The following is a 14,146-nucleotide window of genomic DNA, read 5'->3' on the forward strand; positions in this document are numbered from 1 at the left end:
TCCTGGTTTAGTCCTGCTTTAGTCCTGCTTTAGTCCTGGTTTAGTCCTGCTTTAGTCCTGGTTTAGTCCTGCTTTAGACCTGGTTTAGACCTGGTTTAGACCTGGTTTAGTCCTGCTTTAGTCCTGGTTTAGTCCTGGTTTAGTCCTGGTTTAGACCTGGTTTAGACCTGGTTTAGTCCTGGTTTAGACCTGGTTTAGTCCTGGTTTAGTCCTGCTTTAGTCCTGGTTTAGACCTGGTTTAGTCCTGCTTTAGTCCTGCTTTAGTCCTGCTTTAGTCCTGGTTTAGTCCTGCTTTAGTCCTGCTTTAGTCCTGCTTTAGTCCTGGTTTAGTCCTGGTTTAGTCCTGCTTTAGACCTGCTTTAGTCCTGGTTTAGTCCTGCTTTAGTCCTGGTTTAGTCCTGCTTTAGTCCTGCTTTAGTCCTGGTTTAGTCCTGGTTTAGTCCTGCTTTAGTCCTGGTTTAGTCCTGCTTTAGTCCTGCTTTAGTCCTGCTTTAGTCCTGCTTTAGTCCTGGTTTAGTCCTGCTTTAGTCCTGCTTTAGTCCTGGTTTAGTCCTGCTTTAGTCCTGCTTTAGTCCTGGTTTAGTCCTGGTTTAGTCCTGCTTTAGTCCTGGTTTAGTCCTGCTTTAGACCTGCTTTAGTCCTGCTTTAGTCCTGGTTTAGTCCTGGTTTAGTCCTGGTTTAGTCCTGCTTTAGTCCTGGTTTAGTCCTGCTTTAGTCCTGGTTTAGTCCTGCTTTAGTCCTGCTTTAGTCCTGCTTTAGTCCTGCTTTAGTCCTGGTTTAGTCCTGCTTTAGTCCTGCTTTAGTCCTGCTTTAGTCCTGGTTTAGTCCTGCTTTAGTCCTGGTTTAGTCCTGCTTTAGTCCTGCTTTAGTCCTGGTTTAGTCCTGCTTTAGACCTGCTTTAGTCCTGCTTTAGTCCTGCTTTAGTCCTGCTTTAGTCCTGGTTTAGTCCTGGTTTAGTCCTGGTTTAGTCCTGGTTTAGTCCTGGTTTAGTCCTGCTTTAGTCCTGCTTTAGTCCTGGTTTAGTCCTGGTTTAGTCCTGCTTTAGTCCTGGTTTAGTCCTGCTTTAGTCCTGGTTTAGTCCTGGTTTAGTCCTGCTTTAGTCCTGCTTCAGTCCTGGTTTAGTCCTGCTTTAGACCTGCTTTAGTCCTGCTTTAGTCCTGCTTTAGTCCTGCTTTAGTCCTGGTTTAGTCCTGCTTTAGTCCTGGTTTAGTCCTGCTTTAGTCCTGGTTTAGTCCTGGTTTAGTCCTGGTTTAGTCCTGGTTTAGTCCTGCTTCAGTCCTGGTTTAGTCCTGCTTTAGTCCTGCTTTAGTCCTGCTTTAGACCTGCTTTAGTCCTGCTTTAGTCCTGGTTTAGTCCTGGTTTAGTCCTGCTTTAGTCCTGCTTTAGACCTGCTTTAGACCTGCTTTAGTCCTGCTTTAGTCCTGGTTTAGTCCTGCTTTAGTCCTGGTTTAGTCCTGCTTTAGTCCTGCTTTAGTCCTGGTTTAGTCCTGCTTTAGTCCTGCTTTAGACCTGCTTTAGTCCTGCTTTAGTCCTGCTTTAGTCCTGCTTTAGTCCTGGTTTAGTCCTGCTTTAGTCCTGCTTTAGTCCTGCTTTAGACCTGCTTTAGACCTGCTTTAGTCCTGCTTTAGTCCTGCTTTAGTCCTGGTTTAGTCCTGCTTTAGTCCTGCTTTAGTCCTGCTTTAGTCCTGGTTTAGTCCTGCTTTAGTCCTGCTTTAGTCCTGCTTTAGTCCTGCTTTAGTCCTGCTTTAGTCCTGCTTTAGACCTGCTTTAGTCCTGCTTTAGTCCTGCTTTAGTCCTGCTTTAGTCCTGCTTTAGTCCTGGTTTAGTCCTGGTTTAGTCCTGCTTTAGTCCTGCTTTAGTCCTGCTTTAGTCCTGGTTTAGTCCTGCTTTAGTCCTGCTTTAGTCCTGCTTTAGTCCTGCTTTAGTCCTGCTTTAGACCTGCTTTAGTCCTGCTTTAGTCCTGCTTTAGTCCTGCTTTAGTCCTGCTTTAGTCCTGCTTTAGTCCTGGTTTAGTCCTGCTTTAGTCCTGGTTTAGTCCTGCTTTAGTCCTGCTTTAGTCCTGCTTTAGTCCTGCTTTAGTCCTGGTTTAGTCCTGGTTTAGTCCTGCTTTAGACCTGCTTTAGTCCTGCTTTAGTCCTGCTTTAGTCCTGCTTTAGTCCTGCTTTAGTCCTGCTTTAGACCTGCTTTAGTCCTGCTTTAGTCCTGCTTTAGTCCTGGTTTAGTCCTGCTTTAGTCCTGCTTTAGTCCTGCTTTAGTCCTGCTTTAGTCCTGCTTTAGTCCTGGTTTAGTCCTGGTTTAGTCCTGGTTTAGTCCTGCTTTAGTCCTGCTTTAGTCCTGCTTTAGACCTGCTTTAGTCCTGCTTTAGACCTGCTTTAGTCCTGCTTTAGTCCTGCTTTAGTCCTGGTTTAGTCCTGGTTTAGTCCTGCTTTAGACCTGCTTTAGACCTGGTTTAGTCCTGCTTTAGTCCTGCTTTAGTCCTGCTTTAGTCCTGCTTTAGTCCTGGTTTAGTCCTGCTTTAGTCCTGCTTTAGTCCTGCTTTAGTCCTGCTTTAGTCCTGGTTTAGTCCTGCTTTAGACCTGCTTTAGTCCTGCTTTAGTCCTGCTTTAGTCCTGGTTTAGTCCTGCTTTAGTCCTGCTTTAGACCTGCTTTAGTCCTGCTTTAGTCCTGCTTTAGTCCTGCTTTAGTCCTGCTTTAGTCCTGCTTTAGTCCTGGTTTAGTCCTGGTTTAGACCTGCTTTAGTCCTGCTTTAGTCCTGCTTTAGTCCTGATTTAGTCCTGGTTTAGTCCTGGTTTAGTCCTGCTTTAGTCCTGGTTTAGTCCTGCTTTAGACCTGGTTTAGACCTGGTTTAGACCTCGTTTAGTCCTGCTTTAGTCCTGCTTTAGTCCTGCTTTAGTCCTGCTTTAGTCCTGGTTTAGTCCTGCTTTAGACCTGCTTTAGTCCTGGTTTAGTCCTGCTTTAGTCCTGGTTTAGTCCTGCTTTAGTCCTGGTTTAGTCCTGCTTTAGTCCTGGTTTAGTCCTGCTTTATTCCTGCTTTAGTCCTGCTTTAGTCCTGCTTTAGTCCTGCTTTAGACCTGCTTTAGTCCTGCTTTAGTCCTGCTTTAGTCCTGCTTTAGTCCTGGTTTAGTCCTGCTTTAGTCCTGCTTTAGTCCTGCTTTAGTCCTGGTTTAGTCCTGGTTTAGTCCTGGTTTAGTCCTGGTTTAGTCCTGCTTTAGACCTGCTTTAGTCCTGGTTTAGTCCTGCTTTAGTCCTGCTTTAGTCCTGCTTTAGTCCTGGTTTAGTCCTGCTTTAGTCCTGCTTTAGTCCTGGTTTAGTCCTGCTTTAGTCCTGGTTTAGTCCTGGTTTAGTCCTGCTTTAGTCCTGCTTTAGTCCTGGTTTAGTCCTGCTTTAGACCTGCTTTAGTCCTGCTTTAGACCTGCTTTAGACCTGCTTTAGTCCTGCTTTAGTCCTGGTTTAGTCCTGCTTTAGTCCTGGTTTAGTCCTGCTTTAGTCCTGCTTTAGTCCTGGTTTAGTCCTGCTTTAGTCCTGCTTTAGACCTGCTTTAGTCCTGCTTTAGTCCTGGTTTAGTCCTGCTTTAGTCCTGCTTTAGACCTGCTTTAGACCTGCTTTAGTCCTGCTTTAGTCCTGGTTTAGTCCTGCTTTAGTCCTGGTTTAGTCCTGCTTTAGTCCTGCTTTAGACCTGCTTTAGACCTGCTTTAGTCCTGCTTTAGTCCTGGTTTAGTCCTGCTTTAGTCCTGGTTTAGTCCTGCTTTAGTCCTGGTTTAGTCCTGCTTTAGTCCTGCTTTAGTCCTGCTTTAGTCCTGGTTTAGTCCTGGTTTAGTCCTGCTTTAGTCCTGCTTTAGACCTGCTTTAGTCCTGCTTTAGTCCTGCTTTAGTCCTGGTTTAGTCCTGCTTTAGTCCTGGTTTAGTCCTGCTTTAGTCCTGCTTTAGTCCTGGTTTAGTCCTGCTTTAGTCCTGCTTTAGACCTGCTTTAGTCCTGCTTTAGTCCTGCTTTAGTCCTGCTTTAGTCCTGGTTTAGTCCTGGTTTAGTCCTGGTTTAGTCCTGCTTTAGTCCTGGTTTAGTCCTGCTTTAGTCCTGCTTTAGTCCTGGTTTAGACCTGCTTTAGACCTGCTTTAGTCCTGCTTTAGTCCTGCTTTAGTCCTGCTTTAGTCCTGGTTTAGTCCTGGTTTAGTCCTGCTTTAGTCCTGCTTTAGACCTGCTTTAGACCTGCTTTAGTCCTGCTTTAGTCCTGCTTTAGTCCTGGTTTAGTCCTGCTTAAGTCCTGCTTTAGTCCTGCTTTAGTCCTGCTTTAGTCCTGCTTTAGTCCTGCTTTAGTCCTGGTTTAGTCCTGGTTTAGTCCTGGTTTAGTCCTGCTTTAGTCCTGCTTTAGTCCTGCTTTAGACCTGCTTTAGTCCTGCTTTAGTCCTGCTTTAGACCTGCTTTAGTCCTACTTTAGTCCTGCTTTAGTCCTGGTTTAGTCCTGGTTTAGTCCTGCTTTAGACCTGCTTTAGACCTGGTTTAGTCCTGCTTTAGTCCTGCTTTAGTCCTGCTTTAGTCCTGCTTTAGTCCTGGTTTAGTCCTGCTTTAGTCCTGCTTTAGTCCTGCTTTAGTCCTGCTTTAGTCCTGGTTTAGTCCTGCTTTAGACCTGCTTTAGTCCTGCTTTAGTCCTGCTTTAGTCCTGGTTTAGTCCTGCTTTAGTCCTGCTTTAGACCTGCTTTAGTCCTGCTTTAGTCCTGCTTTAGTCCTGCTTTAGTCCTGCTTTAGTCCTGGTTTAGACCTGCTTTAGTCCTGCTTTAGTCCTGCTTTAGTCCTGGTTTAGTCCTGGTTTAGTCCTGGTTTAGTCCTGGTTTAGTCCTGCTTTAGTCCTGCTTTAGTCCTGGTTTAGTCCTGCTTTAGACCTGCTTTAGTCCTGCTTTAGTCCTGCTTTAGTCCTGGTTTAGTCCTGCTTTAGTCCTGGTTTAGTCCTGCTTTAGTCCTGCTTTAGTCCTGCTTTAGTCCTGCTTTAGTCCTGCTTTAGACCTGCTTTAGTCCTGCTTTAGTCCTGCTTTAGTCCTGCTTTAGTCCTGGTTTAGTCCTGCTTTAGTCCTGCTTTAGTCCTGCTTTAGTCCTGCTTTAGTCCTGCTTTAGTCCTGGTTTAGTCCTGGTTTAGTCCTGCTTTAGACCTGCTTTAGTCCTGCTTTAGTCCTGCTTTAGTCCTGCTTTAGTCCTGGTTTAGTCCTGCTTTAGTCCTGGTTTAGTCCTGCTTTAGACCTGCTTTAGACCTGCTTTAGTCCTGCTTTAGTCCTGCTTTAGTCCTGCTTTAGTCCTGCTTTAGTCCTGCTTTAGTCCTGGTTTAGTCCTGCTTTAGTCCTGCTTTAGTCCTGCTTTAGTCCTGCTTTAGTCCTGCTTTAGTCCTGCTTTAGTCCTGCTTTAGACCTGGTTTAGCCCTGCTTTAGCCCTGGTTTAGCCCTGCTTTAGTCCTGCTTTAGTCCTGCTTTAGTCCTGCTTTAGTCCTGCTTTAGACCTGGTTTAGACCTGGTTTAGACCTGGTTTAGACCTGGTTTAGACCTGGTTTAGTCCTGCTTTAGTCCTGCTTTAGTCCTGCTTTAGTCCTGGTTTAGTCCTGCTTTAGTCCTGGTTTAGTCCTGCTTTAGTCCTGCTTTAGTCCTGCTTTAGTCCTGCTTTAGTCCTGCTTTAGACCTGCTTTAGACCTGCTTTAGTCCTGCTTTAGTCCTGCTTTAGTCCTGCTTTAGTCCTGGTTTAGTCCTGCTTTAGTCCTGCTTTAGTCCTGGTTTAGTCCTGCTTTAGTCCTGCTTTAGTCCTGCTTTAGTCCTGCTTTAGTCCTGCTTTAGTCCTGGTTTAGTCCTGCTTTAGTCCTGCTTTAGACCTGCTTTAGTCCTGGTTTAGTCCTGCTTTAGTCCTGCTTTAGTCCTGCTTTAGTCCTGCTTTAGTCCTGCTTTAGTCCTGCTTTAGTCCTGCTTTAGTCCTGCTTTAGTCCTGCTTTAGTCCTGCTTTAGTCCTGCTTTAGTCCTGGTTTAGTCCTGCTTTAGTCCTGCTTTAGTCCTGCTTTAGTCCTGCTTTAGTCCTGCTTTAGTCCTGCTTTAGACCTGCTTTAGTCTTACTTTAGTCCTGCTTTAGTCCTGCTTTAGTCCTGCTTTAGACCTGCTTTAGTCCTGCTTTAGTCCTGCTTTAGTCCTGCTTTAGTCCTGGTTTAGTCCTGGTTTAGTCCTGCTTTAGTCCTGCTTTAGTCCTGCTTTAGTCCTGCTTTAGTCCTGCTTTAGTCCTGGTTTAGTCCTGCTTTAGTCCTGCTTTAGTCCTGCTTTAGTCCTGCTTTAGTCCTGGTTTAGTCCTGCTTTAGTCCTGCTTTAGTCCTGCTTTAGTCCTGCTTTAGTCCTGCTTTAGTCCTGGTTTAGTCCTGCTTTAGTCCTGGTTTAGTCCTGCTTTAGTCCTGGTTTAGTCCTGCTTTAGTCCTGGTTTAGTCCTGGTTTAGTCCTGCTTTAGTCCTGCTTTAGACCTGCTTTAGACCTGCTTTAGACCTGCTTTAGTCCTGCTTTAGTCCTGCTTTAGTCCTGCTTTAGTCCTGCTTTAGTCCTGCTTTAGTCCTGCTTTAGTCCTGCTTTAGTCCTGCTTTAGTCCTGCTTTAGTCCTGCTTTAGTCCTGGTTTAGTCCTGCTTTAGTCCTGCTTTAGTCCTGCTTTAGACCTGCTTTAGACCTGCTTTAGACCTGCTTTAGTCCTGCTTTAGTCCTGCTTTAGTCCTGCTTTAGTCCTGCTTTAGTCCTGCTTTAGTCCTGCTTTAGTCCTGCTTTAGACCTGCTTTAGTCCTGCTTTAGTCCTGGTTTAGTCCTGCTTTAGTCCTGGTTTAGTCCTGCTTTAGACCTGCTTTAGTCCTGCTTTAGTCCTGCTTTAGTCCTGGTTTAGTCCTGCTTTAGTCCTGGTTTAGTCCTGCTTTAGTCCTGCTTTAGTCCTGGTTTAGTCCTGCTTTAGTCCTGCTTTAGTCCTGCTTTAGTCCTGGTTTAGTCCTGCTTTAGTCCTGCTTTAGTCCTGCTTTAGTCCTGCTTTAGTCCTGCTTTAGTCCTGCTTTAGACCTGGTTTAGCCCTGCTTTAGCCCTGGTTTAGCCCTGCTTTAGTCCTGCTTTAGTCCTGCTTTAGTCCTGGTTTAGTCCTGCTTTAGACCTGGTTTAGACCTGGTTTAGACCTGGTTTAGACCTGGTTTAGTCCTGCTTTAGTCCTGCTTTAGTCCTGCTTTAGTCCTGGTTTAGTCCTGCTTTAGACCTGCTTTAGTCCTGCTTTAGTCCTGCTTTAGTCCTGGTTTAGTCCTGCTTTAGTCCTGCTTTAGTCCTGCTTTAGTCCTGCTTTAGTCCTGCTTTAGACCTGCTTTAGACCTGCTTTAGTCCTGCTTTAGTCCTGCTTTAGTCCTGCTTTAGTCCTGCTTTAGTCCTGCTTTAGTCCTGCTTTAGTCCTGCTTTAGTCCTGCTTTAGACCTGGTTTAGTCCTGCTTTAGTCCTGCTTTAGTCCTGCTTTAGTCCTGCTTTAGTCCTGCTTTAGTCCTGGTTTAGTCCTGCTTTAGTCCTGGTTTAGTCCTGGTTTAGTCCTGCTTTAGTCCTGGTTTAGTCCTGCTTTAGTCCTGCTTTAGTCCTGGTTTAGTCCTGCTTTAGTCCTGCTTTAGACCTGCTTTAGACCTGCTTTAGTCCTGCTTTAGTCCTGCTTTAGTCCTGCTTTAGTCCTGCTTTAGTCCTGGTTTAGTCCTGCTTTAGTCCTGCTTTAGTCCTGCTTTAGTCCTGCTTTAGTCCTGCTTTAGTCCTGCTTTAGTCCTGCTTTAGTCCTGCTTTAGTCCTGCTTTAGTCCTGCTTTAGTCCTGGTTTAGTCCTGCTTTAGTCCTGGTTTAGTCCTGCTTTAGTCCTGGTTTAGTCCTGCTTTAGACCTGCTTTAGTCCTGCTTTAGTCCTGGTTTAGTCCTGCTTTAGTCCTGCTTTAGTCCTGCTTTAGTCCTGCTTTAGTCCTGCTTTAGTCCTGGTTTAGTCCTGCTTTAGTCCTGCTTTAGTCCTGCTTTAGACCTGCTTTAGTCCTGCTTTAGTCCTGGTTTAGTCCTGCTTTAGTCCTGGTTTAGTCCTGCTTTAGACCTGCTTTAGTCCTGCTTTAGTCCTGCTTTAGTCCTGGTTTAGTCCTGCTTTAGTCCTGGTTTAGTCCTGCTTTAGTCCTGCTTTAGTCCTGCTTTAGTCCTGCTTTAGACCTGCTTTAGTCCTGCTTTAGTCCTGGTTTAGTCCTGCTTTAGTCCTGGTTTAGTCCTGCTTTAGACCTGCTTTAGTCCTGCTTTAGTCCTGCTTTAGTCCTGCTTTAGTCCTGCTTTAGTCCTGCTTTAGTCCTGGTTTAGACCTGGTTTAGTCCTGCTTTAGTCCTGCTTTAGTCCTGCTTTAGTCCTGCTTTAGTCCTGCTTTAGTCCTGGTTTAGTCCTGGTTTAGTCCTGCTTTAGTCCTGGTTTAGACCTGCTTTAGACCTGGTTTAGACCTGGTTTAGACCTGGTTTAGACCTGGTTTAGTCCTGCTTTAGTCCTGCTTTAGTCCTGCTTTAGACCTGCTTTAGTCCTGCTTTAGTCCTGCTTTAGTCCTGCTTTAGTCCTGCTTTAGACCTGCTTTAGACCTGCTTTAGTCCTGCTTTAGTCCTGCTTTAGACCTGCTTTAGTCCTGCTTTAGTCCTGCTTTAGTCCTGGTTTAGTCCTGCTTTAGTCCTGGTTTAGTCCTGCTTTAGTCCTGCTTTAGACCTGCTTTAGTCCTGGTTTAGTCCTGCTTTAGTCCTGCTTTAGTCCTGCTTTAGACCTGCTTTAGACCTGCTTTAGTCCTGCTTTAGTCCTGCTTTAGACCTGCTTTAGTCCTGCTTTAGTCCTGCTTTAGTCCTGCTTTAGTCCTGCTTTAGTCCTGCTTTAGTCCTGCTTTAGTCCTGCTTTAGTCCTGGTTTAGTCCTGCTTTAGTCCTGCTTTAGTCCTGGTTTAGTCCTGGTTTAGTCCTGCTTTAGTCCTGCTTTAGTCCTGCTTTAGTCCTGCTTTAGTCCTGCTTTAGTCCTGGTTTAGTCCTGCTTTAGTCCTGCTTTAGTCCTGCTTTAGTCCTGCTTTAGTCCTGGTTTAGTCCTGGTTTAGTCCTGCTTTAGACCTGCTTTAGTCCTGCTTTAGACCTGGTTTAGTCCTGCTTTAGTCCTGCTTTAGTCCTGGTTTAGTCCTGCTTTAGTCCTGCTTTAGTCCTGCTTTAGTCCTGCTTTAGTCCTGGTTTAGTCCTGCTTTAGTCCTGCTTTAGTCCTGGTTTAGTCCTGGTTTAGTCCTGCTTTAGACCTGCTTTAGACCTGCTTTAGTCCTGCTTTAGTCCTGCTTTAGTCCTGCTTTAGTCCTGCTTTAGTCCTGGTTTATACCTGGTTTAGTCCTGCTTTAGTCCTGCTTTAGTCCTGCTTTAGTCCTGCTTTAGTCCTGCTTTAGTCCTGCTTTAGTCCTGGTTTAGTCCTGGTTTAGTCCTGCTTTAGTCCTGGTTTAGACCTGCTTTAGACCTGGTTTAGACCTGGTTTAGACCTGGTTTAGACCTGGTTTAGTCCTGCTTTAGTCCTGCTTTAGTCCTGCTTTAGACCTGCTTTAGTCCTGCTTTAGTCCTGCTTTAGTCCTGCTTTAGTCCTGCTTTAGTCCTGGTTTAGACCTGGTTTAGTCCTGCTTTAGTCCTGCTTTAGTCCTGCTTTAGTCCTGCTTTAGTCCTGGTTTAGTCCTGCTTTAGACCTGCTTTAGTCCTGCTTTAGTCCTGCTTTAGACCTGCTTTAGTCCTGCTTTAGTCCTGCTTTAGTCCTGGTTTAGTCCTGCTTTAGTCCTGGTTTAGTCCTGCTTTAGTCCTGGTTTAGTCCTGCTTTAGTCCTGCTTTAGACCTGCTTTAGTCCTGGTTTAGTCCTGCTTTAGTCCTGCTTTAGTCCTGCTTTAGACCTGCTTTAGACCTGCTTTAGTCCTGCTTTAGTCCTGCTTTAGACCTGCTTTAGTCCTGCTTTAGTCCTGCTTTAGTCCTGCTTTAGTCCTGCTTTAGTCCTGCTTTAGTCCTGCTTTAGTCCTGGTTTAGTCCTGCTTTAGTCCTGCTTTAGTCCTGGTTTAGTCCTGCTTTAGTCCTGCTTTAGTCCTGCTTTAGTCCTGCTTTAGTCCTGCTTTAGTCCTGGTTTAGTCCTGCTTTAGTCCTGCTTTATTCCTGCTTTAGTCCTGCTTTAGTCCTGCTTTAGTCCTGCTTTAGACCTGCTTTAGTCCTGCTTTAGTCCTGCTTTAGTCCTGCTTTAGTCCTGCTTTAGTCCTGGTTTAGTCCTGCTTTAGTCCTGCTTTAGACCTGCTTTAGACCTGCTTTAGTCCTGCTTTAGTCCTGCTTTAGTCCTGCTTTAGTCCTGGTTTAGTCCTGCTTTAGACCTGCTTTAGTCCTGCTTTAGTCCTGGTTTAGTCCTGCTTTAGTCCTGGTTTAGTCCTGCTTTAGTCCTGCTTTAGTCCTGCTTTAGTCCTGCTTTAGTCCTGGTTTAGTCCTGCTTTAGTCCTGCTTTAGTCCTGCTTTAGACCTGCTTTAGTCCTGCTTTAGACCTGGTTTAGTCCTGCTTTAGTCCTGCTTTAGTCCTGGTTTAGTCCTGCTTTAGTCCTGCTTTAGTCCTGCTTTAGTCCTGCTTTAGTCCTGCTTTAGTCCTGCTTTAGTCCTGGTTTAGTCCTGCTTTAGTCCTGGTTTAGTCCTGCTTTAGACCTGCTTTAGACCTGCTTTAGTCCTGCTTTAGTCCTGCTTTAGTCCTGCTTTAGTCCTGCTTTAGTCCTGCTTTAGTCCTGGTTTAGTCCTGCTTTAGACCTGCGTTAGTCCTGCTTTAGTCCTGCTTTAGTCCTGCTTTAGTCCTGCTTTAGTCCTGCTTTAGTCCTGCTTTAGTCCTGCTTTAGTCCTGGTTTAGTCCTGGTTTAGTCCTGGTTTAGTCCTGCTTTAGTCCTGCTTTAGACCTGCTTTAGACCTGCTTTAGTCCTGCTTTAGTCCTGCTTTAGTCCTGCTTTAGTCCTGCTTTAGTCCTGCTTTAGTCCTGGTTTAGTCCTGGTTTAGTCCTGCTTTAGTCCTGCTTTAGTCCTGCTTTAGTCCTGCTTTAGTCCTGCTTTAGTCCTGCTTTAGACCTGCTTTAGTCCTGCTTTAGTCCTGCTTTAGTCCTGGTTTAGTCCTGCTTTAGTCCTGGTTTAGTCCTGCTTTAGTCCTGCTTTAGTCCTGCTTTAGTCCTGCTTTAGTCCTGGTTTAGTCCTGCTTTAGTCCTGCTTTAGTCCTGCTTTAGTCCTGCTTTAGTCCTGCTTTAGTCCTGGTTTAGTCCTGGTTTAGTCCTGGTTTAGTCCTGCTTTAGTCCTGCTTTAGTCCTGCTTTAGACCTGCTTTAGTCCTGCTTTAGTCCTGCTTTAGTCCTGCTTTAGTCCTGCTTTAGTCCTGCTTTAGTCCTGCTTTAGTCCTGCTTTAGTCCTGCTTTAGTCCTGGTTTAGTCCTGCTTTAGTCCTGCTTTAGACCTGCTTTAGTCCTGCTTTAGTCCTGGTTTAGTCCTGGTTTAGTCCTGCTTTAGTCCTGGTTTAGTCCTGCTTTAGTCCTGCTTTAGACCTGCTTTAGTCCTGGTTTAGTCCTGCTTTAGTCCTGCTTTAGTCCTGGTTTAGTCCTGCTTTAGTCCTGCTTTAGACCTGCTTTAGACCTGCTTTAGTCCTGCTTTAGTCCTGCTTTAGTCCTGCTTTAGTCCTGCTTTAGTCCTGCTTTAGTCCTGGTTTAGTCCTGGTTTAGTCCTGGTTTAGTCCTGCTTTAGTCCTGCTTTAGTCCTGCTTTAGTCCTGCTTTAGTCCTGCTTTAGTCCTGCTTTAGTCCTGCTTTAGTCCTGCTTTAGTCCTGGTTTAGTCCTGCTTTAGTCCTGGTTTAGTCCTGCTTTAGACCTGCTTTAGTCCTGCTTTAGTCCTGGTTTAGTCCTGCTTTAGTCCTGGTTTAGTCCTGCTTTAGTCCTGCTTTAGTCCTGCTTTAGTCCTGGTTTAGTCCTGCTTTAGTCCTGCTTTAGTCCTGCTTTAGTCCTGCTTTAGTCCTGGTTTAGACCTGGTTTAGTCCTGCTTTAGTCCTGCTTTAGACCTGCTTTAGTCCTGCTTTAGTCCTGCTTTAGTCCTGCTTTAGTCCTGCTTTAGTCCTGCTTTAGTCCTGCTTTAGACCTGCTTTAGTCCTGCTTTAGTCCTGCTTTAGTCCTGGTTTAGACCTGGTTTAGTCCTGGTTTAGTCCTGCTTTAGACCTGCTTTAGTCCTGGTTTAGTCCTGCTTTAGTCCTGGTTTAGTCCTGCTTTAGACCTGCTTTAGACCTGCTTTAGTCCTGCTTTAGTCCTGCTTTAGTCCTGCTTTAGTCCTGGTTTAGACCTGGTTTAGTCCTGGTTTAGTCCTGCTTTAGACCTGCTTTAGTCCTGCTTTAGTCCTGGTTTAGTCCTGCTTTAGTCCTGCTTTAGACCTGCTTTAGTCCTGCTTTAGTCCTGCTTTAGTCCTGCTTTAGTCCTGCTTTAGTCCTGCTTTAGTCCTGCTTTAGTCCTGGTTTAGTCCTGCTTTAGTCCTGCTTTAGTCCTGCTTTAGTCCTGGTTTAGTCCTGCTTTAGTCCTGCTTTAGTCCTGGTTTAGTCCTGCTTTAGTCCTGCTTTAGTCCTGCTTTAGTCCTGCTTTAGTCCTGGTTTAGTCCTGGTTTAGACCTGCTTTAGTCCTGGTTTAGTCCTGGTTTAGTCCTGGTTTAGTCCTGGTTTAGTCCTGATTTAGTCCTGCTTTAGTCCTGCTTTAGTCCTGCTTTAGTCCTGCTTTAATCCTGGTTTAGTCCTGGTTTAGTCCTGCTTTAGTCCTGCTTTAGACCTGCTTTAGTCCTGCTTTAGTCCTGCTTTAGTCCTGGTTTAGTCCTGGTTTAGTCCTGCTTTAGTCCTGCTTTAGTCCTGGTTTAGTCCTGGTTTAGACCTGCTTTAGTCCTGGTTTAGTCCTGGTTTAGTCCTGGTTTAGTCCTGCTTTAGTCCTGCTTTAGTCCTGGTTTAGTCCTGCTTTAGTCCTGGTTTAGTCCTGCTTTAGTCCTGGTTTAGTCCTGGTTTAGTCCTGCTTTAGTCCTGGTTTAGTCCTGGTTTAGTCCTGCTTTAGTCCTGCTTTAGTCCTGGTTTAGTCCTGGTTTAGTCCTGGTTTAGACCTGCTTTAGTCCTGGTTTAGTCCTGGTTTAGTCCTGGTTTAGTCCTGCTTTAGTCCTGCTTTAGTCCTGGTTTAGTCCTGCTTTAGTCCTGCTTTAGTCCTGCTTTAGTCCTGGTTTAGTCCTGGTTTAGTCCTGCTTTAGTCCTGCTTTAGTCCTGCTTTAGTCCTGGTTTAGACCTGGTTTAGTCCTGGTTTAGTCCTGCTTTAGTCCTGCTTTAGTCCTGGTTTAGTCCTGCTTTAGTCCTGCTTTAGTCCTGCTTTAGTCCTGGTTTAGTCCTGCTTTAGTCCTGCTTTAGTCCTGCTTTAGTCCTGCTTTAGTCCTGGTTTAGTCCTGCTTTAGTCCTGCTTTAGTCCTGGTTTAGTCCTGCTTTAGTCCTGGTTTAGTCCTGGTTTAGTCCTGCTTTAGTCCTGGTTTAGTCCTGGTTTAGTCCTGGTTTAGTCCTGCTTTAGTCCTGCTTTAGTCCTGCTTTAGTCCTGCTTTAGTCCTGCTTTAGTCCTGGTTTAGTCCTGCTTTAGTCCTGCTTTAGTCCTGGTTTAGTCCTGCTTTAGTCCTGCTTTAGACCTGCTTTAGACCTGCTTTAGTCCTGCTTTAGTCCTGCTTTAGTCCTGCTTTAGTCCTGCTTTAGTCCTGCTTTAGTCCTGGTTTAGTCCTGCTTTAGTCCTGCTTTAGTCCTGCTTTAGTCCTGCTTTAGTCCTGCTTTAGTCCTGCTTTAGTCCTGCTTTAGTCCTGGTTTAGTCCTGCTTTAGTCCTGCTTTAGTCCTGCTTTAGTCCTGCTTTAGTCCTGGTTTAGTCCTGCTTTAGTCCTGCTTTAGTCCTGGTTTAGTCCTGCTTTAGTCCTGCTTTAGTCCTGCTTTAGTCCTGCTTTAGTCCTGCTTTAGTCCTGGTTTAGTCCTGCTTTAGTCCTGCTTTAGACCTGCTTTAGTCCTGGTTTAGTCCTGCTTTAGTCCTGCTTTAGTCCTGCTTTAGTCCTGCTTTAGTCCTGCTTTAGTCCTGCTTTAGTCCTGCTTTAGTCCTGCTTTAG

General features: G+C 45.5%; 1 protein-coding gene across 1 annotated transcript in view; it reads right to left on the reverse strand.

The window, feature by feature from the left end:
* Positions 1-14,146, reverse strand: part of rims2b (regulating synaptic membrane exocytosis 2b) — a 100,259-nt gene that overhangs the window by 14,893 nt on the left and 71,220 nt on the right. The gene's annotated exons all lie outside the window — the stretch shown is intronic.

Source organism: Eucyclogobius newberryi, unplaced genomic scaffold (genome assembly GCF_026437365.1).
Source record: "Eucyclogobius newberryi isolate DKJ021-1_F unplaced genomic scaffold, fEucNew1.0.hap1 SCAF_16, whole genome shotgun sequence".
NCBI lineage: Eukaryota > Metazoa > Chordata > Actinopteri > Gobiiformes > Gobiidae > Eucyclogobius > Eucyclogobius newberryi.